The sequence below is a fragment of the Lycorma delicatula genome, chromosome 1, assembly GCF_047948215.1.
Source record: "Lycorma delicatula isolate Av1 chromosome 1, ASM4794821v1, whole genome shotgun sequence".
Classification (NCBI taxonomy): domain Eukaryota; kingdom Metazoa; phylum Arthropoda; class Insecta; order Hemiptera; family Fulgoridae; genus Lycorma; species Lycorma delicatula.
The window spans coordinates 398,147,067-398,172,390 of NC_134455.1; the positions used below are offsets into that span (position 1 = coordinate 398,147,067).

At 39.0% G+C, this 25,324-nt stretch overlaps 1 protein-coding gene and 1 non-coding gene across 4 annotated transcripts in view; both read right to left on the reverse strand.

Annotated features, from left to right (window-relative positions):
- The window catches only part of Lpin (phosphatidate phosphatase LPIN), a 231,327-nt gene that overhangs the window by 197,544 nt on the left and 8,459 nt on the right, over positions 1-25,324 (reverse strand). The window lies entirely within an intron of this gene.
- Positions 9,908-10,025, reverse strand: LOC142318598 (U5 spliceosomal RNA). Its single transcript, XR_012754974.1, has one exon. It is a non-coding gene; the product is annotated as a U5 spliceosomal RNA (small nuclear RNA).

Genomic DNA, 25,324 nt, shown 5'->3' on the forward strand with positions numbered 1-25,324 from the left:
AATTAAACTACCGATGACGGTTGAACATCGCAACCTCATCGAGGAACTCCCACACGGTCCGACAATGCGGCTCACGCCACATTGACTCGCCGTTTATGAGCGGCCAGTTTTCCCCCTGACCTCTAAGTTCCAGGGTGGCCCGGTCTCTGGGCCCCCCAAGAGCAGGGCAGTCGAACATTAGATGTTCGTTCGACTGGACCTCCCCACAGACGCACAACTCATCAGCCGCTAGGCGAAACCTGAACAGATATTGCATCAAATTCACGTGGTTGGTGAGCACTTGGGCACCCGCCGCCCTTAAAAATGAACTTGAGGCATACCATCCCCCCAGATCCTGTATAAATCTATACAGAGATCTTCCCTTAGACGTGGTGTGCCATTCATGCTGCCATGCCTCCATCGCGAGGCCCCAAAGCCTCTTCCGCAGGCGGGAAATGGGCAACTGTTCGAAATTTAGACCCGGTGCATTGTGATCACCGTTCCGTTCCGGTTCTAGCTCGGCCCGAAACCGCATCCCAAATACCTCGGTTTCCCGACCTCTTCGCAACTTCCACATGGCTGCTCGAACTTTCACCACTAAATCGATTGGGAGAGCCTTTCCCAATACGGTAGTAGCCTCATAGGAGGTTGTTTTAAAAACACCAGTGCATACAATTAAGGCTCTGCGCTGGGCACTCCTTAAATTTAGAAGCAGTGCTCTATTTCTGTCCAACCTATGCGCCCAAACTGGCGCCGCGTATGCGATCATACTCTCGAAGACACCTCGGTACACCGAGTACATTTGGCGACCAGACAGCCCGTAGTCTTTCCGAGCAATCCTTCTAAGTTTGTGCATCACAGAGACAGCGTCCGCCGCAACTTGTTTGATGTAGTTGCTAAAAAGCAACTTATCATCAAACAAAACACCTAGGTACTTATGAACCCTTACTCGGCTGATTACACAGCCTTTATACTTAATGTGGGGGTTTTGACTGCATGATAATTTGTCTGCGCCCTTTAGAAGCATAAACTTCGTCTTGGGCACAGAAATCTTTAAATTTCGCATGTCCATCCAGCCTTCGGCGGTTGACAAGGCCGCCTGCGCTCTGCTTTCCAGCTGTGGTCGTGAATCTCCACGAACTAAAAGGAGACAGTCATCGGCGAAAGCCTGGGCCGTGACTCCTTCTGGGAAAGTCAATCCCAGAAATCCGTCAAACACCAGGTTCCACAGCAGGGGACCGAGAACGGAACCCTGCGGGCTTCCCCTGGTGACGGATTTTTCCACAACTAGGTGCGCATCTTTAAACAGAGCCGTTCGGTTAGACAAATAGTCTCGTACCACGGCCTGTGTGGCTTCGGGAACATTGCGGCGTTCCAAAGCATAGAGGACAGAACTCCAACACAAGGAAGGAAATGCTGCCTCTATATCAATAAAAATAGCCAAAACATATTTGCAGTCGGCGCTTTCCACCTCGGTAAGAGCATTTAAGATGCAATTCTCAGTGCCAACCCCTTTCATGAAGCCATACTGGCCTCGATTTAGAATACAGCTCATATCGATGCCTTCTTCGAGCCGTTCCACAACCAGCCTTTCAAGCAACTTGCCGAGAACCGGCAAGAGGCTGATGGGTCGATAACTGCCGACCTCACCAGGATCCTTTCCAGGTTTCAGGAGTACCCTTACCAAAGCCAAAGCCCGTGAACAGTCTGCCCAGTGGCTCTCGTATGACAGGCAATAAATGATGGAAAATATCCGGGTCAAGTTGGTCAATCCCCGGTGCCTTCTTTAGTGCCATTCGAGAAACCACTCGGTCTATATCTTCGGGTTCCACGGTCCGAACGCCAGGGAATGGTGTTTCACCCGCCCTAACGCCGATTTCCGCTTCCCCCTCCGAAGCATCTGGAAACAGAGTATCCAGGAACGCCCGGTAAGTCACCACAGATGTTAAAGTGTGGTCACGACCACCTAACCCGCACCGAACACTGGACAACACGTGCAATGGCTTCGGTCGGTAACAGGTCTTCGCGAGCTGCCAGGGATCGCGCTACAATTCCCGCATGGAGTCTTTCCAAAACTTGAGTTTGGCTTCCTTGATGGCGTGAACATATGTATTACGGGCACGCCGGTAGATCCGAAGACGCTCAGCGTGCACGTGGTTAACGATGGTCCCCGTTGGGGGGCAACGCTGGTACCTTATCCGCGCGGACCTCACTCTTGCGCGCAGCACGCTAAGGTCAGAGGACAACCATTTCTTGCCGGGCCTCCGTCTGCCTTCCACAGACGACCTCCCGGAAAATGGGATCATCCTTCGGAGTAGATAAAGTGATAAGAATACCCGGATTTTCACCAACTTTTACTGTACAAGGACAGATATATCATCAACTTGGATCGCTTTTTCCAGCAGATAATGAACAGCATAAATATTTGCATGTGTATTTTACGGGTGATGAAGAAAATGAAGTAAACCGTCGTTGTCAGTTTATTGAAGGAATCGAAAGAGATACAGTATTGAAAATTCAACGAATGTTACACAGCCACAATTTGTCGGTAAATACCTTTAAAAGTACAATAGAAAACCGGCCTCCAGATAATTGACCATCGGACTTCACGTGGCGAACATGAGAGGCGTTATAATGCGCCGATGATCAATGAAGTTGCTGTTTTGGTTACCGGTGACCCGTGCTCTCCACGAGACGTAGTGTTACGGGCACATGAAAATACGCTGAAACGCGTAGCCGATACTCATAAATTTTATGATGCTTTGCAGTACCCGTTAATTTTCTGTAAAGGTGAGCCAGAATATCATTTCAATATTCCAGTCATTAATCCGACAACAAGACAGCCAGTTCCCGATAAAAAATATTCCTGCATGGATTTTTATGCGTATCACATGATGCTTCGAGAGCACGACTTTCGCGGTCAAGGCGACTCTTTTAATCAATTCTTGGTAGATGTGTATATTAAAGTAGAGAGCGAACGCCTTCGTTACATTTCTTTAAAACAGACGAAATTACGAGCTGAAAATTACATTCGTCTACAAGATGCGATTAGCGCAGACGGTAATATTAGACTTAACGACATAGGCAAGATGGTTATTCTGCCTTCTACTTTTGTAAAAAGTCCCCGTTATCTGCATGAATGCACTCAAGACGCTTTCGCTTATGTACAAACTTACGTTAGACCTGACCTCTTTGTAACTTTTACCTGTAATCCTTCGTGGCAGGATGTAAATAAGGAGCTAATGCCCGGGAAAAAAGCCACTGGTCGACATGACATAGTTGCTCGCGTATTTCGTTTCTTTAAACGAAATACACTCTCATTCTTTAAACGAAATATCGCTCGCGGTGAACCTTTGTTCACCGCGAGCGAAGCCGCTGGTAAAATCTAGTAATTCAATAAAGAAAAAATATGAGAAGTTATTAATGAAATAAAATTTTATATACTTTAAGAACGTGTACATATACAGTTTCACAATACACATATACACAATTTAATAGGCGTACATTGAAGTCATGTGGTGTCCACATCAGATTTTTTATTTATATATTTGATTTAATTTTCTATGTAAAATAATTCGTTCTGCAAAAAAAATAATCTGTAGTTTTCTACATAATTATTTGTACAATTAAATAAAAAATACTTTGGAAAATAGGCGTTTATTGTTCTAAAGTATGAAAATATACTCAATGTTTAATTAAACATCATATTTGCATACAGGGTTATTTGCATAATTATGTATATATATATTTTTTCGCATTTAATTAAATACATGTTTTTGTATCTGCGAATAAGTTATATGATAGATAAATCAACGTAAAACTACATAGAACTATACAGACAACCTTGTTATTTTTTTAAATTACGAGTAATTATGTTTTTATTAAGAACGGGAAGGACGGAAAAATTCTAATGATGAAATTATTCAATTTGCTACCATTACTTGCTTACACTTCATAAAATCAATATTGTTGCTATTTGAGTCGACGTTCAGGAAAATCCTTTTATGATTAATACATTTACCATTTACGCTTCAACAAGGAATAAAACAAATAAATAAAAATAACGTATAACATTTATTCATAGTTTATTTTATTCTCTATGAAATGATATTTCAGCCTTTCATTTTTATTATAATTTGAAATCAAAAATTACAAATTAAATTTCTTTCCTTTGTAAAACATTTGGGAAATCTTTGGAAAAGTTTGGAAAACCAGGAAACTTTGGGGTACATAAATTAAAATCTAATAATGTGTTAAACAAAGATGGTACACCAATATATAATACGAAAGGTAAAGTCGATAGACGGGTGGAATATATTGAAGAGTTATACGGAGGAAATGAATTAGAAAATGGTGTTATAGAGGAAGAAGAGGAAGTTGAGGAGGATGAAATGGGAGAAACAATACTGAGATCTGAATTTAAGAGAGCATTAAAAGATTTAATGCGAAAGGATTACGAAAGATACAGATTACGAAAGGTAGTCCGACAAGGACGTTCCCTATCTCCGTTACTTTTTAATCTTTACATGGAACTAGCAGTTAATGATGTTAAAGAACAATTTAGATTCGGAGTAACAGTACAAGGTGAAAAGATAAAGATGCTACGTTTTGCTGACGATATAGTAATTCTAGCCGAGAGTAAAAAGGATTTAGAAGAAACAATGAACGGCATAGATGAAGTCCTACGCAAGAACTATCGCGTGAAAATAAACAAGAACAAAACAAAAGTAATGAAATGTAGTAGAAATAACAAAGATGGACCGCTGAATGTGAAAATAGGAGGAGAAAAGATTATGGAGGTAGAAGAATTTTGTTATTTGGGAAGTAAAATTACTAAAGATGGACGAAGCAGGAGCGATATAAAATGCCGAATAGCACAAGCTAAACGAGCCTTCAGTAAGAAATATAATTTGTTTACATCAAAAATTAATTTAAATGTCAGGAAAAGATTTTTGAAAGTGTATGTTTGGAGCGTCGCTTTACATGGAAGTGAAACTTGGACGATCGGAGTATCTGAGAAGAAAAGATTAGAAGCTTTTGAAATGCGGTGCTATAGGAGAATGTTAAAAATCAGACGGGTGGATAAAGTGACAAATGAAGAGGTATTGTGGCAAATAGATGAAGAAAGAAGCACTTGGAAAAATATAGTTAAAAGAAGAGACAGACTTATAGGCCACATACTGAGGCATTCTGGAATAATCGCTTTAATATTGATAGTAGAAGGAAAAAATTGTGTAGGCAGGCCACGTTTGGAGTATGTAAAACAAATTGTTGTAGATGTAGGATGTAGATGGTATACTGAAATGAAACGACTAGCACTAGATAGGGAATCTTGGAGAGCTGCATCAAACCAGTTAAATGACTGAAGACAAAAAAAAAAAAGTAAAACATTTTACGTTAAATTTCATAGATTTTAATTTTTTTATTAATTTTACCCAGTCTTAACGTCATTTATTCAGTTTAAATTGTCTCATAAAAAAACCCTCCGCTTGTAATATTGATTTCTGTGATGCAACTGACCTGGTGTACGTATAAATCAAGCCTGGTTGGACAATCAGCCTCTAATCAATAAATCAATAATAAAAAAAAAATTACAATGAAATTGTAAACCGTACGGTAAGAGTCTCGCAGTTGTCATTTCTTCCCACCCACCGGGTTGGTCTAGTGGTGAACGCGTCTTCCCAAATCAACCGATTTGGAAGTCGAAAGTTCCAGCAAGTCGTAGTACAGCCAGTTATTTTTTTATTCAGATTTGAATACTAGTTCGTGGATACCGGTGTTTTTTGGTGGTTGGTGGTTTCAATTAAATACACATCTCAAGAACGATCGACCTGACACTGTACAAGAGTACATTTCATTTACACTCATACATATTATTATCTGAAAGGTAATTCCCGGAACAGGAAAAAGAGAGAAAAAAAGAAGATATCATTTATTCCGCTCTGAAAATAAAAAATTTTCTAATATAATTAAAAACTGTTTTTAATAAAACGATACTGATATCAAAAAAGGTAAGACACTACATTTCTATTATCAAAACGTGTTATTAATTTAGAATTTTGTTTAAAAAAAAATACATGTTAAATAAAATTCTTACAGACCCGATTTCATTTATAAAAAAAAACCCTTTTGGCACACAGAAGGAGGAGGTAGATTTCACCGGTGTTAAGTAGGGGATAAAAAAAATTTTCACTTAAAAGTTAAGAAAAAATTCAAATTTATTCAATACGTCAACGGTTGCATGTTTAGCATATGACAAGCCCCATCTTCTTATGAATCTAGCAATATTTTGATCATCCCTTGCCGTAAGGGTTGAAAATAACAAAAATTGTTTCAGATAAAAGTTTAGAGGACTAACGACCACTTTAAACCGATTCGATACTGTGCCTATAAGGGAGGTATGATTTTTTTGTCTTCGAAACCCCATTTTTTCCACTCCCGGAACCGATGGTTGGTTTTATCATAAAACTTTACTTAGATAAGTTTTAGGCCCTTATCCAAAGAATAGTAGACACATAAAAACGAATCGGATATTTTACTTAATAAGAAAGTTATAGCGATATTTTGTTTTTTTTTTCAAAAAAGCCTCCCCATTTCCATCCCGTTGGTCCGAGTTTTCTAATTAACGACCTCGACCGAGATTTTGGGTCATTATATTTTATGTATCAATTTGAAAGTGATTGGCACAAAAATACGAAAGTTATCTTGTCCGCAAGAAAGTTATATAAATGTTCGTTTGTTCAAAATTTTATAAATCTACGAAAGTTCTTGACCGATTGGTTTGAAATTTTGACGCAACGTTGCATTCGAATACGCGCGTGTTTTTTTATATCTGCTATATATATATATATGTATCTAACATGTCATACCTGTGACAGGTAAAAACATGCTTTTCTTGAAAAACAGCGCTATCTGTTAGACGTAAAAACGACACACGCTATACTAAATATTTTACGATTCCATTTCAATGTTTCCGATATGTGTGTCCGCTATAGACTAAAAAACTATTGGACCGATTTACTTACGGGGATAAAGGGAGAAAAAGGGGACAACGGGAATAGGAAATGGAAATGGGAAAGGAGAAAAAAGAGGAAGGGGCAATATATATATATATTATACGACGCAATCGTCGAGGGGGTGGCCGAGATCCCCCGCCTATACCCCGAAGGTCAGTCAACTGGAAAAGGTTCTACGAGACCCTCCAGCGGGAGTACAGGCCGGTAAATCCTGAGCTCCTGAACACCCCGGAGGAAATCGACGACACTGTCGGGCGCGTCACGTCGTCAATGACCGAGGCCCTGGCAGGCAGCTCATCGGCCAAAACTCGAGCAGTTGTTCGAAACGACCTCCCTCCTCATATCTCCGAAGCCATAACGGAGAAACGACGACTGAGGAGGAGATATCGAATCACCCTGTCCCCCGCTGATAAGCGGGCCTTTTATAATCAAACGGACAGGGTAAAACAACTGCTGACAAGCCATCGAGAGGATTCGTGGAACGAATACCTCGCCTCGGTCTCTGACGACATCTCCTCGGTGTTCAGGTTGAACAGGAGACTGCGAGAAGGGAAGAAGCCTCGCCATCCGGTTGTGGGGCAGCGAGGTTTTCTTGCATACTCGGAGGCGGAGAGGGCCGAGGTATTCGCCGATACCTTGGAGGAGCAGTTCACTCCAAACCCCCCTCCCTCCCCGAACGACGAGCACACAACCGAGGTGGAATCCTTTCTTGTAGATTATTTCTCACAGGTGGAGGACGCCCCTCTAGAGATTGACCAAGTCACTGAAGCGGAAGTTTCCGCAGCCATTAAGGCCACAAGGCCCCGGGTGTCGACGGGATCAGCGCCCGTGCATTCCGGAACATACCGGCCTCCGTGATTACAGCAATTTCGGTGATATTCACGTCCATTTTGTACGTTGGATATTTCCCGAATTGTTGGAAAACGGCCAAAGTCGTATGTTTACCCAAACCGGGGAAAAGTTTACTTTTCCCACGGAATTATAGGCCAATCTCCCTGTTACCGGTATTGTCTAAGTTGTTCGAGAGGATTTTTCTCGAAAAACTGAGGCGATACATGGAGGGAGAAGTGCGGCCCGAGCAATTTGGGTTCAGGGAGGGTCACTCAACCACCCTCCAACTGGTAAAAATAATAGACGACCTTGTCGGAGGCCTGAACAGGAAACGGGTGACTGCAGCCGTTTTTCTGGATGTGGCCAAGGCCTTTGACAAAGTTTGGCATAGCGGGCTGCTTTATAAGCTAGCGCGATCGGCGATCCCGTACCGCTATGTCAGACTGATGCGGTCATATCTGCTAGACCGACATTTTGTCGTGCGCGTAGGGGAAACGATTTCCTCTACCAGAGAAATAGCCGCTGGGGTTCCCCAAGGAGCAGTACTTTCCCCGTTCTTGTACACCTTGTACGTGAACGATATGCCGCTGTCGGAAGGGGTCAAAACGGCCCTTTACGCAGACGACACGGCATATTTCTACGAATCCGCAAATGTGGATTACGCGGTCCGGAGGCTCCAAAGGCAGCTGGACTTAGTGGAACCGTGGCTCGACATGTGGAGAATCAGGGTCAACGGTGAAAAATCGGTGGCCGTGATGTTCACATGCAAGACACGAAAACCGACCAGAGAGCTGGAAATCTCAGGGGAGAAAATCCCTTTTGAGAAAACAGTTAAGTACCTGGGGGTGGTGTTGGACAGGCGGCTTACCTTCGGCGAACATGTAAATTATGCGACCCGGAGGGCTAAGGCCGCCAGAGCCTCGCTATACCCAGTGCTGAACAGTGCCAGCCCGTACCCACTGGCAACTAAGCTCCTCATTTTTCGGCTATACGTACTGCCGATTCTAACATATGCTTACCCGGCATGGGGGGCAGTGTTGAGCTCCTCGCTTCAAAAGAAGATCGAGGCCGTCCAAAACATCGCGTTGCGGACGATCTTTGGAGCTCCGTGGTTCGTCAGGAACGCCACTCTCCGATCTGATGCGAGATTTCAATCCGTGTCCGAGGTGGGGGTGGCGCAGGCGCGCAGACTGTTCGGGAGAGCGGCTGTGTCCGAACACAGTCATCTTCGGGACATCTGCCGAGAGGACCCAACTCCGACAGTTGTAAGGAAGCGGCCTCACGCCGTACTGGACGAACCACCGTGATGGTGCGGTGCGGTAGCCGAAAATCGACAAACCAGGCTTAGGGGCCTCCATATCGCATGAGCCATAAACGGAATAGTGCGTCAGACCCGTTTCCGGGGTCGCGAGTGAAAAGTTTTCGCGAGTTATACAGTTTGAAGACGTCAAACACGGTAAGTCGCGCATAAAACAAAAACGCGGTCTAAATTTAAAAAAAAAACTTACAGTAAGACAAAATATCCCAGCAATTGCGACTCCTCCGGAAAAGGGGACGCATTGCTCCCTCCTTATAGCTAGTGCCCCGTTGTGGCGTATTCCTGCTAGCCTATTAAAGAGTTAGCACCGAAAGGACTTCAGTGGACGGTCTGAAGGGGAATTACGTCGGGAGGACAGGCTTTATAAGCCTAGCCTTCCGCGGTCGGCCCATGAAATGGGTTCGATAACGCTGGTTTAACAACGGATTGGAATGCAATTAAATCCGTCTTAAATTCACTAAAATAATAATAGACAAAACTTGAAAAATTAGATCCGAGATTAAAAAATAACCCTTTTAAAAACAAGCCCGATTAGAATGATCCAGCAGCAAGGGACTCTGTCCAGCTTCTGCGATAAAGTAGGGAGTAATAGACTCCTGCCAACTTTGCATTCCATTCCAATCGTCGACGTTAGGATTTCAAATGATTCCATCCGAATATATATAAGCAATATTACAGGAAAATGTCAGCATTATGGACAATTAATTAGTAACCCGGAACCTTAAGATATTAATATACGTAAATTAATTCAGATTTACTGGCCCGCCCTGCAAGGACAGGCACTAACAAAAAATTAAATTAGACTCATCATTTGCCTCTCTCCACGGAAATCTTTAGTAAAAGGCGAAAGATTTATACGTAATGAAGTGAGACCAGAGTGTTAGAGAAGAAAAATTACAAACACACCTTATCTAAAGTACAACCACCTCACTTTTGAGAAGTTTAAAAATAATGCACAATAATTAACCGTAAGATTAAATAATTGTCATTAAGAAAAGTAAAACGTTAAAACAAAAAAAGTTTCAATAGAAAATATAATAATTTCTGAGCATCAAATGTTTAAAAAGTTATATTTAAATATAATTATTGAATTTATTCTAGTTACATTTCACGACTATAGGTAGCACGAAGGTATTAATAAACTGTACTGCTAATAGCCACGATGAAGATAGACAGTAGGTTGTAATATTTGGGAGTAAAAATCTATTTTATTTAGTAGAATTTTTTTTAACATCACAAAGCCTGTTTATTAAAATAAAAAAAAAATAATGTTTAATATTTAGCAAACTAAATATTCTTTATATAATGTTAAAGAAAATTCTAACTGGTTTTCAAGAAATATTTTTAACCTGTACGATGATAAAGTATAGAAAATTCTGTAAACATTTATAATTTTTTTTTGTAGTTTTTTTTTTGTCTTCAGTCATTTGACTGGTTTGATGCAGCTCTCCAAGATTCCCTATCTAGTGCTAGTCGTTTCATTTCAGTATAACCTCTACATTCTACATCCCTAACAATTTGTTTTACATATTCCAAACGTGGACTGCCTACACAATTTTTTCCTTCTACCTGTCCTTCCAATATTAAAGCGACTATTCCAGGATGCCTTAGTATGTGGCCTATAAGTCTGTCTCTTCTTTTAACTATATTTTTCCAAGTGCTTCTTTCTTCATCTATTTGCCGCAATACCTCTTCATTTGTCACTTTATCCACCCGTCTGATTTTTAACATTCTCCTATAGCACCGCATTTCAAAAGCTTCTAATCTTTTCTTCTCAGATACTCCGATCGTCCAAGTTTCACTTCCATATAAAGCGACGCTCCAAACATACACTTTCAAAAATCTTTTCCTGAGAATTAAATTAATTTTTGATGTAAACAAATTATATTTCTTACTGAAGGCTCGTTTAGCTTGTGCTATTCGGCATTTTATATCGCTCCTGCTTCGTCCATCTTTAGTAATTCTACTTCCCAAATAACAAAATTCTTCTACCTCCATAATCTTTTCTCCTCGTATTTTCACATTCAGTGGTCCATCTTTGTTATTTCTACTAAATTTCATTACTTTTGTTTTGTTCTTGTTTATTTTCACGCGATAGTTGGTATCATAACTATAACACTTTTTTTGAAGTCTGATGGAAATTCCCCATTTTCATAAATATTACACACCAGTTTGTATAATCGCTTCCTCACCTGCACTGCGCAGTAATTCTACAGGTATTCCGTCTATTCCAGGAGCCTTTCTGCCATTTAAATCTTTTAATGCTCTCTTAAATTCAGATCTCAGTATTGTTTCTCCCATTTCATCCTCCTCAACTTCCTCTTCTTCCTCTATAACACCATTTTCTAATTCATTTCCTCCGTATAACTCTTCAATATATTCCACCCATCTATCGACTTTACCTTTCGTATTATATATTGGTGTACCATCTTTGTTTAACACATTATTAGATTTTAATTTATGTACCCCAAAATTTTCCTTAACTTTCCTGTATGCTCCGTCTATTTTACCAATGTTCATTTCTCTTTCCACTTCTGAACCCTTTTCTTTAATCCACTCTTCTTTCACCAGTTTGCACTTCCTGTTTATAGCATTTCTTAATTGCCGATAGTTCCTTTTACTTTCTTCATCACTAGCATTCTTATATTTTCTACGTTCATCCATCAGCTGCAATATATCGTCTGAAACCCAAGGTTCTCTTTATTCCGCCTAAGTTTGCATCTGCTGATTTAAGAATTTCCTTTTTAACATTCTCCCATTCTTTTTCTCAGGTCATGTTAAAAACTGTTAACATAGTTTTTTGACTTCGCCGTGCCGTCCAGTTTTGCAGACTCTTACTGGAGAAAGTCTAACGAACTTTTTGATAACTTTTTAGTTGAAATTTTTAAATATATAGTATTACTTTGTAATAATGGTACTGCGGATCAGGAAAAAGCCACTTGAGCATTTATAAATTAATTATTATATTTTTTTATTTATCAATTTATTTGAAATTTAGTGTGTGCATTTTACCAAAAATGATTATTGTTATGTAATTTAAAGGTGAACAACAAAACAGATTATTGATTGTTACAAACCACTTTATTTAATTATTATGTTTTATTATTCATTTAAGGTATTTCTTCAGTTTTATCATATAATACAATGAGTTTTGACAAATGCCCTTGTTTCAATGTTGATTGATGTTTAGATGGAAAACAATAATTCTGATATGGACACCACATGACTTCCTTGTACGCCTGTTGAATTGTATATACTTTATTTTTTTATTTTTTTTTTTTACAAAAGTATATAAAATTTTATTTCATTAAAAACTTCTCATATTTTTTCTTCATTGAATTATTATTTATCGTAATTTTTTTTTACAATCGGAGGTTACTTTTGTTGTTAATAAGAGTCGACATGTTTAAAATTTTATTTGTTTTCTGTTGACATTATTTACATTAATCTTCTGATAATTAAATTCTCTACAGTTTACGTTTAAAAAATGTACGATTTATTGCCAATTTAACAACGTTATTGTACGTCAAACGTAAAAAAATGTGTTTTTTGACCCTATTTTTGGCGTTTTACACGAAATATCTTAGAAACTAAAAGAGATACAGTTCTGGGACTTATTTTTTTTCAATTTCCCAGCTCAAAAACCATAAGAAACAATTGAATTTGCCCCTTAATTGACCTTCCCCGAATTTTAGAAAGCCTTAATTTACCCGGAGGAACTGAAAGTCGGGCGAAATCTTACACCCTGTGTAAGATTTTTGTAACTCGCTAACGAATCGTTTTCGGACCTATGTTTATATGAATTTTTTCTTATTTTTAGCCTCTAGAATGAGTTATCAAAGTATTGCCTTATCCTCCTGAATCACTCTGTATGATGACCTTGAACGGGCCCAGGAAAAGATTTTCTGGAGTAGCACGCGTTTAAAAACCGTATACTATATTCTTGAATGAGATAAAATGTAGAATTAGATTATGCTGCTTCCAGCTATTATATTTGATTCCTTTTTTTCGGTTCTTTTATTTTACCAAAAACTTTAACCATGGCCTTGAAAAGACCCAGGAAAAGATTTTTTGGAGTAGTATCTTCATTAATTTTTGCTTCGAGCTACCACTGCAAAGCACGATCTGTTCAAATGTATCATATGTGTGTTAGAATATGACGCTCTCACGGCGAATGTTATACAAGCAGACAAAATTACAATGGCACGTATATATCAAGTTGGAATCTGTAAATTGGTCACCTGTGTCCGCTTTATACGTGTATGTTCATACTCGGCGCTATTAATGTTGCTAAAAAGTCTTAATTTCGTTTTGGTTGTGGTAGGGAGAGGTCGCGAAATATTCGTTATATATATATATTTTTTTTTTTTTGGGACTCGAATTAAAATGGTTGAGAATCAATGGACTATGTCATAATCGGACCACTTTAAATAATCTGTTATCTTGTTGACCTTGAGTATACGTAACGACGAGTATTTTTGGTAAAATGCAGACAGTAAATTCCTAATAAATTGATAAATTCAACAAAAAAAATAAAGGTCAATTAATTTATATATATGAATTGATATCCAAATATAATATTTAGTTTTATAACTTTAAATACTGTTTTGTATAAAACCATTAATTTCCTATTTCACAAAAGATTTTTTTTTCTTTTTTATTTAAAACGTTTTTTGTTTTATATTTTTCAGGTTTAATTAATACATTTTTAGGTTTATTTAATTTTTAATAAATCTATATATATATATATATATATATATATTATAAAAATTAATGTTTGTTTGTCTGTATGTCTCTTATGCCTTCCTAAACCGTTCATCCGATAGCGATGAAACTTTGGGGAACGGTTGGACGCATGCATGCCGAGAAAGGTTTCTGAATTAGTTTGGAGCCCGCTAGGTGGCGCTGGCGTCGAAATATTTCGAAAAAATTGTATTTATGGTCCGATTTGCCTCGTATTCAGAATGCATGTTACATACATGGAAAGAATTATCTCAGCAAGAGATGAACCCGCTAAATGGCGCTGGGGGTTGAGATATTTAGAAAAATTATATTTATGGACCGATTTGGTTCATATTCAGAATATGAATATTAGTTACGTTAAAAGAAATATTTTTGCAAAACCTATACCCGCTAGGTGGGGCCGGTGTCGAGATATTTACGAAACAAACAAATATACAAACAGACTTTTTTGTTCTATATATATATATATATATATATACAGGATGATCAGGCAATACTTTGACAACTCATTCTAGAGGCTAAAAATAAGAAAAATGTTCATATAAACATACGTTCGAAAACGCTTCTTTAGCGAGTTATACAGGTTGAAAGATTTCGTCCGAGTTTCAGTTCCTCCGGGTAAATTAAGGGTTTCTGAAATTCTGGGAAGGTCAATTAAGGGGAAAATTCAATTGTTTCTTATCGGTTTTGAGCTGGGAAATCGAAAAAAATACGTCCCAGAACTGTATCTCTCTTAGTTTCTAAGATATTCAATGTAAAACGCCAAAAATATGGTCAAAAAACACATTTTTTACGTTTGACGTACAATAATGTTGTTAAATTGGCGATAAATCGTACATTTTTTAAACATAAATTGTAGAGAATTTAATTATAAGAAGATTTATGTAAATAATGTCAACAGAAGACAAATAAAATTTTTAACATGTCAACTCTTATTGACAACAAAACCGACGAAAACTTAGAAGAAAATGTTACAAAAAAAGAAAACAGATGCGTTTAGTAGGTACAATAATTTTAGACCTACGGAAAACAAGTTGGCAACACTGATTTTTTTCACCACAATTGGTTTAAATACTACTCATTGTTGTCAGTTAATTGCGGTTATGTGTTAAATAACCTTTCACTGATCGATCGTGTTTGCAGTACTACATCGAATTCTTATCGTATAAACATTTCAGAAAACTGTTAAGAAGTGTAATTTTGTATTCATTTTACAGTGCATAAAAATATTGCTGGAAAATATCCCCTTAGCAAAAGAATTGAAATGTATTACCAACTTGATGGAGCTTCTACACATTTCATTAATGAAGTACGGCAAAGTCTTGATGAAACGTTTGCTGGTAAATGGATGGGACGTGGAGGGCCGGTTAATTCGCCGCCGAGATTTCCAGACCTCACTCCGTTGGATTATTGTTTGTGGGGACGGTTGAAAAATGAGGTTTACAAGCTAAAAGTAGACACACGCGATGAACTGATCGCTCGCATTTTCAACGCTGCAACTATAATCAAGGAACGCAAAGATACCGTTAGACTGGCAACACAAAATCTAGTACAACGCGTTGAAAAGTGCATTGAACACAACGGTGGCATTTTTGAAAGTTATTAAACCACAAGAAATACTACTTCTAAGAAGCATTTTATCATTATCAAAAAAAAAAAACAGTAAGTATTCTTTCTTCCTCCAGTTATTTTCTACTGTACATAACGAAAAAGTTTTTTCAATCTGTTAAAAATTAATCTGTTTTGTTGTTAATAAGAGTCGACATGTTTAAAATTGTATTTGTTTTTTGTTGATATTATTTACATCAATCTTCTTATAATTAAATTCTCTACAATTTATGTTTAAAAAATGTACGATTTATTGTCAATTTAACAACGTTATTGTACGTTAAACGTAAAAAATGTGTTTTTTGACCCTGTTTTTGGCGTTTTACACGAACTATCTTAGAAACTAACAGAGATACAGTTCTGGGACCTATTTTTTTCAATTTCCCAGCTCAAAAACCATAAGAAACAATTTGAATTTGTTCCTTAATTGACCTACCCAGAATTTCAAAAAGCCTTAATTTACCCGGAGGAACTGAAACACGGGCGAAATCTTTCACCCTGTATAACTCGCTAACGAAGCGTTTTCGGACCTATGTTTATATGAACATTTTTTCTTATTTTTAGCCTCTAGAATGAGTTGTCAAAGTATTGCCCTATCTTCCTGAATCAGCCTGTATACATATATATATATATATATATAAAAGGCATGTTCGTATGTGTGTCCGCTAAATACCAAAAAACTAATGGACCGATTTATGCGCGGGCAAAAGGGAAAATGGAAAACGGGGAAAGGGTGGAAAGAGAAAAGGGGAAGGAAAATAAGTAAAAGGTAAAATTTGTGAAGTTCAGTTTTTAATTTTTTTATCAAATTTTCAGTTGTGTTCAATATATATATATATATATCGTTCGATAAGTCGAACGATATATATATATCGACTTATCGAACCAGATAACCGAATAGTTTGCGTGGTTAAGTCAGTAATTATTTCAACTTATGACTAAGTGGTTTTATTGTACCTTATTACCATATTTAATAAATTAATGAACGTTTTAAAATACAGTTAAAACATTTTCTTTTAAAGGAACAATATTAAATGGCATTTAATTTTTAAATAATAAAAACATTCTAACCTTGATATTGCTGTATCCGGTCAGTCATATACATAAATATGATCTGAAAATAATTTTCAGTTACGATTTCTTAATTGTGAAATCTAGATATCCAAGTGTCTTCGATTATTCAAATTCAAATTGGGACTTTAATCGCATGTAATTTTTATTATATTAGGCCGTGATCTAGGCCTTCATTCCTTTTACCTGTTTAGCCTCTGGGAATTACCGTTCAGATATTACTTCAGAGGATGATATGTACGAGTGTAAATGAAGTGTAGTCTTGTACAGTCTCCGTTCGACCGTTCCTGAGATTTGTGATTAATTGAAACCGAACCACCAAAGAACACCGGTATCCAAGATCTAGTATTCAAATTCGTGTAAAATTAATTGACTTTACTAGGACTTGAACGCGGGTGATCTAACGCCTAATATGTAAGTATACACCTATCAGAATAAAGGATTTATTTATTTACTAGCTTGAGGGCGTGGCTGTGCCACGCCTCCACAGCCAGGCCCTCCGGACGGGTTGCCATGGCGAGCGACGTGTTGGAATGGAATTATTAGGTTGCAAATTGTTTACCTCTTGTGTAAAAATATTTTTTCTAAGATGAAAATTGATATAACCAAAGTTATAAAAATTTATGGGGTGCCCAGCGCAGAGCCTTAATTGTATGAACTGGTGTTTTTAAAACAACCTCCTACGACGCTACCGATCGATTTAGCGGTGAAAGTTCTGGTAGCCGTGTGGTGATTGCGAAGAGGCCGGGAGGCTGACGTATTTGGGATGCGGTTTCGAGCCGGGCCGGTACCGGAGCGGAACGGTGATCTCAATGCACCGGTTCTAAATTTCGTTCATTTGCCCGTTTCCCGCCTGGGGAAGAGGCTGCAGAGCCTCGCGATGGAAGCACGGCAGTTGGAATGGGACACCACGATTAAAGGAAGATCCCTGTACAATTTTATACGGGATTTGGGGGATGGTATGCCTCGAGTTCGTTTTTAAGGGCAACGGGTGCCTAGGTGCTCACAAACCGTGTTAATTTGAACCGATAACTGTTTCGGTTCCGCCTGGCAGTAAATGAGCTGTACGTCTGCGGGGAGGTCCAGTCAAATGAACACCTGATGTTTGACTGCCTTGCTCTTGGATGGACCAGAGACTGGGCCACCCTGGAACTTAGAGGTCAAGGGGGTAATTGGCCACTCACAAACGGCGAGTCAATGTCGCGAGAGCCGCATTATTACACCGTGTGGGAGTTCCTTGATGCGGTTGCTATGTTCAACCGACATCAGTAATTTAATTAAGGGAAAGACTCCTAACGTACTGCTGTGGGAAGCTAATCTTGAGATATATGGCTGACCACCGGCCAATTAGGGCTCCAAGCGCTTTAGTACGGTGGAAAGGTTCTTTCTGGCATTCAGCAACCTAGGCGTGTTAGCGAATTGCTGTCTAGACAAAGTAAATTGTAATTTATGGATGTCATATATATTTTAGTAGTTGACGGGGTGCGCCTACCCATTTTAGAATATATGACAAGCGAGTAGTGGGACACGAAACAAGTGGTGTGTGGCACCATGTTTAGTTCGCGCTCACGCAATTAAGTTAGCTCTAGGAGCTATTTAGGACACTGGTCGCTAAACTGTTTCGAAGCTCAGTAGCAGTTTGTGGCACAGACATTCGGTATTATGCTTTAGGGCGACCGAATGGTGTGGTGGCGCGAGAAATGCCAAGCAAACCAATATGGCATTGATCCTGTTAAATTTTCAACTTAACAGGTCAAGGGGGCGAGACTGTAGAGCAAGGTCACCTTCAGTATATCGAAATTTCGCCTGATTAAGGTCCTTTTTTTTACTCCGTTTTGTTAACAATTAAAAAATAAGAAGATTTGAAACAGAAAAATGTTTACAAAATACCTCCACCTCAAAAATTGTGGTTGTAGTCGCCTGCTATGTTTTGACGTCACAGATGAGCGGTAGAATTAAATAATATTTAAAGTATAAAAAAGTAATTCGGGCTGGTTGGGTATCGAATTCCATCGCTCGGTTGACGCGGTGTCTGGTGCGTTAAGGCTCGCGGCTACACCAGTCAACTGACCGTGAAAGAGAAATTTGTTGTCGTAAGTTGTGAAATTATATTAGTTTAGTTAATGCCGACCGTCGTTATTAGTACTGTCACATCCGCGCGAATTAAATATGGTATGCGCGCGTGCTTGTTACATTGAATTAAATAAACTAAAATATATTACGTCTAAATAAAATGATAAATACAGGGTTATCATAAAAGAATGGTGCGGTTTTGAACATGGTTTAAATTAAAACAGAATTACTTACAGTTTATGTTTTTTATTTTTCAAATTTGTCGTCTCAAACATTTTTTTACATAATTAATCAATTTCAGTATGTGCGCCCTTAGTCGCTCGACAAATGTCCAAACGATACTCAACTTCTCTCCAAACATTAGTTAACATTTCTTCGTTAATGGTTGTCATCGCTTCATTAATCCTGTTTTTAAGCGGTCTAGGTCGCGAATTTTTTGTTTATAAACAACGCTTTATAATTGATGTACCCCCACAAGAAAAAATCGCAAGGTGTCAGGTCCGACTCCTTGGAGGCCAAAGTACGGGTCGTTGCCGGCCTATCCATCGATCTCCAAATTTTTCGTTCAAAGCGTCGGTGACCGACGCATTGAAGTGCGGGGGAGCACCATCTTGTTGGAAATGAAGTCGATGAATGTTTTCGAGTTCATCCGGCTGAGGAAAGCGATAATCGGTTAACAGTTCAAGATACGCAACTCCATTAATTGTTTTTTCAGCAAAGAAGAAAGGCCCTATTACACGATTTTTCATCACGCCACACCAAACATTAACTTTAGGCGAATCGGGTTGATTCTCGATAATTGCGTGTGGGTTTTCAGAGCCCCGTATTCGTGAATTGTGTCTGTTAACGCATCCATTCACGTGGAATGTAGTTTCGTCTGTAAACATTATATCGGTGAAGGGAGCCTCTCGGCAGGCTGTTCACGGGATGCCTAAGCTTTCCGGGTTGCTGGAAGGTAGCTTTGGTAAGGGTACTCCTGAAACCTGGTGAGGTCGGCAGTTATCGACCCATCAGTTTCTTGCCGGTCCTCGGCAAGTTGCTTGAAAGGCTGGTTGTGGAACGGCTCGAAGAAGGCATCGATATGAGGCGTATTCTAAATCGAGGCCAGTATGGCTTCATGAAAGGGGTTGGCACCGAGGATTGCATCTTAAATGCTCTTACCGAGGTGGAAAGCGCCGACTGCAAATATGTTTTGGCTATTTTTATTGATATAGAGGCAGCATTTCCTTCCTTGTGTTGGAATTCTGTCCTCTATGTTTTGGAACGCCGCAATGTTCCCGAAGCCACACAAGCCGTGATAAGAGACTATTTGTCTAACCGTACGGCTCTGTTTAAAAGATGCGCACCTAGTTGTGGAAAAATCCGTCACCAGGGGAAGCCCGCAGGGTTCCGTTCTCGGCCCCCTGCTGTGGAACCTGGTGTTTGACGGATTTCTGGGATTGACTTTCCCAGAAGGAGTCACGGCCCAGGCTTTCGCCTATGACTGTCTCCTTTTAGTTCGTGGAGATTCACGACCACAGCTAGAAAGCAGAGCGCAGGCTGGATGGACATGCAAAATTTAAAGATTTCTGTGCCCAAAACGAAGTTTATGCTTCTAAAGGGCGCAGACAAATAATCATGCAGTCGAAACCCCCAAATTAAGTATAAAGGCTGTGTAATCAGCCGAGTAAGGGTTCATAAGTACCTAGGTGTTTTGTTTGATGATAAGTTGCTTTTTAGTAACCATATTAAACAAGTTGCGGCGGACGCTGTCTCTGTGATGCACAAACTTAGAAGGATTGCTCGGAAAGACTACGGGCTGTCGGGCCGCCAAATGTACTTGGTGTACCGAGGCGTCTTCGAAAGTATGGTCGCATACGCGGCGCCAGTTTGGGCGCATAGGTTGGAAAGGAATAGACCACTACTTCAAAATTTAAGGAGTGCCCAGCGCAGAGCCATGATAGTATGTACTGGTGTATTTAAAACAACCTCCTACGAGGCTACTACTGTATTGGGAAAGGCTCTCCCAATAGATTTAGTGGTGAAAATTCGGGCAGTCAGGTGGAAGTTGCGAAGAGGTCGGGAGGCCGAGGCATTTGGGATGCGGTTTCCAGCCGGGCCAGAACCGGAGCGGAACGGTGATCACAATGCACCGGAACAAAATTTCGTCCAGTTGCCCATCTCCCGTCTGCGGAAAAGGCTACAAAGCCTCGCGATGGAGGCATGGCAGCTTGAATGGCACACCACGACTAAGGGAAGATCCTTGTATAGTTTTATACAGGATCTGGGGGGGATGGTATGCCTCGAGTTTCTTTTTAAGGGCGTCGGGTGCCCAGGTGCTCACCAACCATGTTAACCTGAACCAATATCTGTTTCGGTTTCGCCTGGTGGCTGATGAGTTGTGTGTCTGCGGGGAGGTCCAGTCGAATGTACATATGATGTACGACTGCCCTGCTCTTGGGGGGGCCAGAGACCGAGCCACCCTGGAACTTAGAGGTCAGGGGAAACCTGGCCGCTCACAAGCGGCGAGGCAGTGTGACGCGAACCGCACTGTCGGACCGTGTGGGAGTTCCTCGATGAGGTTGCTATGTTCAACCGTCATCGTTAACTTTAAGGGATTATTAAATGTAATGTAATTGGACTCCTACAGCTCTGCTGCTGGAAACCAACCGTAATAGGGCTGGCCATCAGCCAAGTCAGCTCCAAGCGCTGTTAAATGGTGGACAGGTAGTAGCTGGCATACAGCGACCGAGGCGTGGCAGCCAAAATTGCTGTCTTTTATTTTATAGACGCATATAGTTTTAAGTTGTTACAAGGGGTGCGCCTCCCCGATCTAGTTTTATGTTGACAAGTGAGCGATTGGGACACTTAAGCGGGTGCTGTACGGCACCTTGCTTGATTCGCTCACGCCCGTTAGGTAGCTCACTAGGAGCTACCAATTTAGCGACCCAAATCCTAAAAGCTACGTTAGGTAGCTTTTAGGATTTGGGTCGCTAAACCGTTTTGAGGCACAGTAGCCGTTTTTTGGCACGGAACATTTGGTCTATGCTCTAGGACGATCGAATGGGGTGGTGGTGGGAGAAATGCCAGTTAACCAAATATCGTCTAAAAATGATTCGTTTACACTTATTCTGTCCGACATTTCAACGGCGAAATCGTAACGTTTTACACAACATCGGGTTGCAATTCCTGCAGTATCTGGATTTTATAAGCGTGTAATTTCAGTTTTTAACATAAAACTTTGTGAACTGTTGATTTTGGAATACCTAATTCGACGCTTCGACGGGGGATGGACTTCCCAGGACTTCTAATTGCCGATCGTCTAATTAGTTCAACCGTTTTGTCCGGTACACTTGGTCTGTCGGTTGATTTCTGTTTCTTAACCGATTCGGTTTCTTCGAATCGTTTGAACCGACGTGTTATGTTATTTTTGTGTGGCGGATCTCTCCCGAATTCACGTCGAAACGCACGTTGAACTAAAATTACGGATTTTAATTCGGCCATCAATAAAACACACTTTGCTTTGTCTTTATCCGAGTACATTGTAACCCGCTAAACTCACCGCAACAACAATACAAGAACTGACGTTGTGGTTACAACTGCTGATAAACAAACCTTTGGGAGGCTTTCAGGGATACCAATATAACATCTAGAAATTTCCCTACAATCTTCCTATGAATTACTGAAACCGCACCATTCTTTTATGATAACCCTGTATTTTAAATTGTGTCTGTAAGCCATGCATCAAAAGCAACCCATAGTTGTAGGAATTTCCCGGAACGACGCTTTAGACGCGTGTTGGGAAAGTGACGAAAAACGGCCTCAGTCCGTTTTCATTTGTATGTAATACATATCACATTTACAGAAATAATACAATTCTGATGATTATTCTTTGTTTAATAAATGAAATCGGGCCGGTAAGAGCTTTTTTATTTTTTATTATGGAGCTCTTAACATTGATTATTATATATCTATTGTCTATATAGGGTGTCTTATATATCTATTACATATACAGGGTGTCCCATGTAAAACGCAACCCAACCTTATATTGGTAGGTATTGAAATAATAAAAAGGCATGTTTAAATGTAAATGTAATTTTTATTATTACCATCCATTACCTTACATTTAGAGTAAATGTTGGAAGTGGCCGCCATCTTCTTGAATACAAGCTTCAATTCTTTTTACAGCGTTTCTTGCAACTTTTTTCAAATTTTGTGGCTGCATATTTAATACAGCTTGTTCAATATTGACTTTCAATCGTTCAAGTGTTCGTGGTTTGTCGCTGTAGGCTTTTTCTTTGAGGTAACCCCGTAGAAAAAAATCCGTTGCAGTCAAATCTGGAGATCTTGGTGGCTACACGAGATTATTTTCTTCCGCGATATCGCGCACCGCACGCCCGACTTCTGCGGGTGTAATTGTTTTTCGTGATAAACGTGGGGATTTTCAGCGCTCCAAATTCTACTGTTTTGGCTGTTTACGTAGCCATCCGAATGAAACCGTGCTTCATCTGTGAAAAATAACGAAACCATAGCATTAATTCCCTCGCGCAGAAATCGACGGAACCGTTGACAATATTGTAGCCGTTTTTCTTTGTCGGGTTCAAGAAGTCGATGAACGGTTTGAATGCGATATGGACGTAATTGTAATCGTTTGGTCGCCCGACCAACAGTCGATTTAGACAAATTAATTTCAGCAGACAAACGTCTGGTCGATTTATTTGGCGAGGCGAGTAATCGGTCTTTGATTTCAGGGACTGTATCTGTATTCAACACCGTCGCAGATCTTTTGTGTTCCTTGTTATTAACAGAACCGGTCTCACAAAATTTTGCAACTAACCTTAATACTGATGTTTTGTTAGGACCCGGTTTATCCGGGTACTTATGGCGAAACAAATCTTGCACTGCAACCGCTGATTTCGTACGACTCAACAATGAAAACACGTTCGTCTAGCGAAAACACCATCTTGTCTCTAGCAATACACTGAACGTTATGATTGCATTGTTGTTACTATCGTTAGTTTCTATTGCGTCGCCGCGATGTTCATATGTTGGACGAGTCCATTTCAGTAACGAGTAGGGGAGTAAGCTTGACTTTTGAAATTTCATGGATGAGTGATTGATGGGTTGCGTTTTATATGGGACACCCTGTATTTAACCTGCGTTTAATTCTAAATAATTACAGCTTTTGATAACGGAAATGTAGTGTCTTACCGTTTTTGATATCAGTATCGGTTTTGTTAAAAACAGTTTTATAGTATAGAATTTTTTTGAGCGAAAGAAATGATATCTTACTCTTTTCTTTTTCCTGTTTAGCCTCCGGTAATTACCTTTCAGATGATACTTCAGAGGATGATATGTATTAGTGTAGTCTCATGTTGACCGTTCGTGAGATGTGTGGTTGTAATTGAAATTCGACCATCAAAGAACATCGGTATCGACGATCTAGTATTCAAATCCGTATAAAAAAAAACAAACTGGCTTTACTAGGACTTGAACGCTGGCACTGTAGACTCTGAAATCAGTTGAGTGGGGAAGACGCGTTCACCACTAGACCAACCCGGCGGTAATATGGATTTCATAACATAATATCCATAAAAGTTCTTGTTGAAGATTTTTTTTTTTTTTTTTTTTTTTTTTTTTTTTATTGAAACCTATTTAGAGAAAACTTTACTAAAGTAAATTTATTAAGTTTAACTTAATTAATTTATATTTTTTTTCATAAAATAAAAAAATAAAATGAACTTCCTCCAAATAAACACCATTTAGGTTTTAAAATACAAGAAGAAAAAAAATGCATTCAGATTTTGTTGCTAAAATTCATATAGAATTAAGAACGGAATTTATTTTATTTTTCATTTATTTACTTTTTTGGCAAGAATGAGTGGTCAGACAAGTTAAATAATAATAGATTTTTGGCTACCTTGTTTGATTTATTCTTGAAACAATGCCAGACGGAGCTGAGTATTTTTTTGTCAAATTTCAATTTGACCTTTTTATGACAATATGATCCTTTTTCAAGGAGATTTTATATAATTTTATTTGATAAAAAAAACGCTAATAGAATAATGATTTAAGTAAAGATTAACTAGTAAACGAGTGTTTTTATTATTATGTCGCTAATAATACTAACAAAATATTGTAGAGATCAGTTCCGAAGATGTGAAAAATAATACGAACCTGTTTTCCTTAATTAATTATTTATTTAAACGGTGAGTAAATCTGATGAACCGGTTTTTTTTTAACTAAGAGTTTGGAAAAAAATATTCTAGTATCACATAGCATAATTCTTTATGTGATTAAAATAAAATTGATCGTTTTACATTGTCTTTCCTGAAAAAAAAAAGAAGAAATTATCTATGAATACTTCATTGTTCACTTTAATACAACTAATGTTAAAACAAAATAAAGAAAATTAATCGGGAAAAATTAATTAGATCAGCACCTTGCTGCTTTGAATTGTAGATTTGTTTACTTGCAATAGAATTGAGAATCCAGTAACAATTATTATTGATTGATGATTTGAAAAGTATGAAAAATTTCATGCCTGACCCGAATCTCAAACCGGGATCTCCAAATGAAAGGTAGAAACGCTACCACTTAGTCACAGAAGTTAATAATAATAATAATAATAATAATAATAATAAAGAATCTTTATCGATTACAATTGACGTAAAATATTAAAAAAAATAACGTGTAACACAGTACT